The sequence below is a fragment of the Peromyscus californicus genome, unplaced genomic scaffold, assembly GCF_007827085.1.
Source record: "Peromyscus californicus insignis strain IS unplaced genomic scaffold, ASM782708v3 Scaffold_4__1_contigs__length_199733344, whole genome shotgun sequence".
Classification (NCBI taxonomy): Eukaryota; Metazoa; Chordata; class Mammalia; order Rodentia; family Cricetidae; genus Peromyscus; species Peromyscus californicus.
The window spans coordinates 188,539,227-188,543,589 of record NW_026294562.1 but is presented as its reverse complement, the minus strand read 5'-3'; the positions used below and the strand labels follow the sequence as shown (position 1 = coordinate 188,543,589).

The 4,363-nt window shown below is 38.0% G+C and overlaps 1 pseudogene; it reads left to right on the top strand.

Annotated features, from left to right (window-relative positions):
* Positions 1-3,061: 3,061 nt before the first annotated feature.
* LOC128124230 (vomeronasal type-1 receptor 4-like) lies at positions 3,062-4,005 on the top strand (annotated as a pseudogene).
* The last annotated feature ends 358 nt before the right edge of the window (positions 4,006-4,363 follow it).

Sequence of the window (4,363 nt, the reverse complement as noted above, 5' to 3'; positions counted from 1 at the left end):
AATAGCTGTTGACATGGAAAAGCAGAGTTTAGAATTTTCCCTGGTGGTTTTTCCATATTGCTTTGTTCCAATATTTCTCCACTATCCTCCCTTTCCTGCACTTTGGAACAGTAATGTATATTCTGTGTCATTATATGTTGGAAGTATGTGATCTGTTTTTTTTTTATTTTGATTTTATAGAGGACTGAATCTGAGAAGAGATTTCAAACTTTGGATTTAAAAACCTTTTTGAGACTGTGAAAAACTGTGAAGATTCATAAAACTGTACTGAATGAACTTTTGCATTATGTTATGGTTACAAATCAGTGGAGGCCACACAGTGAAATGTGGTGGTTTGAATAGACTCATGTGTTTGAATGTTTGGCCAATAAGTAGTAGCATTATTAGGTGTGGTCTTGTTAGAGTAGTAGTGGCAGAGTTGAAATTATGTGTCACTATAGGGTAGAGGTTTGAGATCTGTCGCAAATACACAGGTTATACCCAGTATGGGAGGCAGTTCACTTCCTGTTGCCTGCATATCAAGATGTTGAACTCTTAGCTACCTCTCCAGCACCAAATTTTGCCAGCATGTTGTCATGGAGTTAATGGACTAAATCTCTTGTTGTGGGATGTTCTGTATGGCAAATGTGTTGCTGATTGGTCAATAAATAAAACACTGATTGGCCATTGGCTAGGCAGGAAGTATAGGCGTGATAAGGAGGAGAATAAAGCTGGCAAGTGGAAGGCTGAGTCAGAGAGACACTGCCAGTCGCCATGATGACAAACAGCATGTGAAGATGCCAGTAAGCCACGAGCCATGTGGCAAGGTATAGATTAATGGAAATGGATTAATTTAAGCTGTAAGAACAGTTAGCAAGAAGCCTGCCACGGCCATACAGTTTGTAACCAATATAAGTCTCTGTGTTTACTTGGTTGAGTCTGAGCAGCTATGGGACTGGTGGGTGAGAGAGATTTGTCCTGACTGTGGGCCAGGCAGAAAAACTCTAGCTACAATCTCTGAAATGGCAAGCCAACTCCAACTAAATATTATCCTTTATAATATAATATAAGGGGGTGCTGTTATGGTGTCTCTTTATAACAACAGAAATCGTAACTAAGACCAAAGGTATTCTTAGGACTGGAGTTATTGGCATGTATGCTTGTATTTATTCTACTTAAGCAGATGTAAGAAGTTTTCCTCAGTGCTGGTGGTCACATTCAGGAGCATTGGCCAGCTACAAGGTTCTTGGTTTATCTACAAAGATATTCAAGTTTGGTATTTTCATCTTTTATCTTTCATTCTTTTGTTCATGTTTTCCTATCTCCCATATGGGCCCCATTCTCATTCCCTGGTCTGGTCATACATGCATCCCACATAAACATATATTTTTAACACCTATATGTAAAAAAAACACATTGAGAGAGAACGTAGGCTAGTGATTTTTCTGGGCCTGTATTAACTCACTGAATAGAATACTTTTTATATTCTGCTGTGGCCAAACCGATGATGTTCTACAGTGCCAGTGAATGGAAAATTGGAGATTGCTAGTATCTGATCAGATCCCAAGATCCACAGACAATCTCTTCCAGTTCCTGGTTGTTCAGCTGACTGTCATTGCATGGCTGATGATTGTTTTGAGTACTGGTGCTATCCTGCGTCTGCATGGTTCAGACTGGAACTCATTCAAAGCTGCCTCTGCCAGTTTCTTTTAGGGGATATGACCACAATTAAGAGCATTTCAGACAACTTCTGCTAAAGGAATAGAGTGTGGTGTGTTGATAATTTATTCTTACAACACTGACATGATGAATTGAAAATGAACTGTCATCTTTCCTATTATTTGTATTCTAATACTGAGGATTGGTCTATGATTATTCCAGAAAGAGTTTCAATAGAGATCCTAAACATTTCCTCAGTAGCTTTCATTCATCATATATTGCCCTTCCCCTTGTCATTTATGGTAGCATTTTTTTGCCTTATTTTATGCTGTTGTTTATTATGTGAGATTTCATCATACTGGATATTCCTCTTTCTAACAACCCTGAAATGAGTGTGTATACATGTGTGTGTCTATGTGGTATGATTTTCATGAAGCCATGTTTTAACTTGATGTGAGTTGTCATATGAACATCATTCTAATGCACTTCGTGCTTTTAATAATCTATCCTTATCTAAGTCTATTACAGGATAAAGACCAAAAAGCACTCAGCAAGACCAAAGTCCAAACGGAAAGTGTATATTAAATAGATTTGTTTACTACATGGAGAGAAACTTTTCTCACACTGTAGCCTCAACTTCATTTTACAGGGAGTTTGTAAGGGCGAACATGCCAGAACAAGCATAACTTGATTGGCAGTTGGGAGGGGTCAGTGGTGAGTACAGCAATCAAGCAATTTAACAGAAGATAAAAACATGCAGTTATTTGAGGCATTTAAACCCTCAGTTTGTAGAATGAGTTTGAGTACTTTTCCAGGAGACTTTTCATGGATGGAATAGAAAAAGGAGAGTTAGTTTCATGTTAAACCAAAGATGGCTCTACCTGAGTCAAGATGGAATCTTGGCCATGTCAAAGCCCATAGGTATATTCTGAGTGGTTATAAATTTCTCATTCCATGTCTTTCATTTTTAGATGAAGTAGACATTAAGTATTGATATATTTAAATTTGTAGAAATTATTGAAGTTGTTTTCATTAAAATATGTCTAGAATGTTTAAATATGTTCTGGAATTCTTTCATTATATTTGTTTCTATGGGATGTCATTTTTCATTATTTGACATGGTGACATCATTCTGAATGTTTCATTTCCCATTAAATTTGATGGGTCTCCTTCCATCATTATGTGCATTCTCACAGTAACATACATGGATAGTCTCTATTCTTTTCAAACATTAGAGAACACGGTCTTTTGAAGTGGTCAGGGCTGGCCTTCAACACCTACTTGAGTATAAAAGACCCCTTGTTTCAGTCCCTCAGTACTCCATGGTGTAAAGACTTCTTCATCCACTGTAGCTGGTAAATATTTGTCAGTATTTATTTGACCAGAAGAATAGTGCTGACATACACTTAAGGAAATTGTTGCAAATCCCAGAATGGATTTCTGGAACCTAGCAATCATAATTATTCTCTTATCACAAACTACAACAGGAATTGTGGGAAATTTCTCTCTAATTTTCTACCATCTACATCATTACTGGAGAGAATGCATTTTAAAGCCCATATATTTGATTTTCATGAATATAATGGCAGCCAATACTTTGGTCATTCTCTCTTCAGGAGTGCCCCAAACAATGGCAGTTTTGGGATTTAAGCATTTCTTGACTGATTCTGAATGTAAGCTCCTAGTATATATTCAAGGAGTTGGTAGGAGTGTGTCGATTGGCACCACCTGCCTCTTGAGTGTCTTCCAGGCCCTTGACCATTAGTCCCAGGAAGTCCTGTTGGAAGGATCATAAAGTCAAATTAGAGAAGAACATAAGCTGCCACATTTCCCTCCTCTGGATCATGTACACGTTCATAAATTTTATGTATTTTGCATATACTTTTCAATAGGAATAGCAAAAATGTGACAAGAAAATGAGATTATGAATATTGCTCCATTGTAGGGTACGATGAAATTGGTGGTTTACTCTATGCAGCATTGGTAGTGTGCCCTGAAGTCTTCTTTTCTGTGCTCATGGCCTGGTCCAGTGGATCCATGACTATCATTCTTTATGGACACAAACAGAGGGTTCAACACATCCAAAGCACTCATGTTTCCAGCAGAAACTCCCCTGAATCCAGAGTCACCCAGAGCATTCTCATCCTAGTGAGAGATCCTACCTTTCTGGCTTTTTACACTCTCTCCTCCATCTTAAGAGGCTGCATTACTGTTTTGTATAATCACAATTGGTGGCTGGTGAACATCAATAGCTTCACTTCATTGTGTTTTCCAGCATTTGGACCCTTTGTTCTCATTAATTACTCTATTGTATCCAGGTTTGGTTTAGTCTGGATAAGGAATAAATGGCATTTATGCACATTTTAAGTATGCAGATGATATGTTTTGCTTGGTATTCAGATGTTTACTCACTTGATACCCTCAAATATTCATTGCAGAAAGTTATTTAGGTAGCACCTTATCTTTTTAAGATTTGCTGAAATGAATATGGGACTTTTGCCTGGTGGGTGATTCAGCAGCCTACATGATTCAATCCTATTGTGTGAGGCCCATTGTACTCTTCAACCTGAAGCTGTGAGAGTCTGCCCTTTGACCACCTGATGTTCACAGAAGCCTGCAAAAAGCTTACAATAATACTTCCCTTTTGTGTCATTCATTCTCTGGGAATCTTGTCTGCTTGGTGATTTCACAGATGGCTCTGGGTAGTACATTCTACTTACATGGA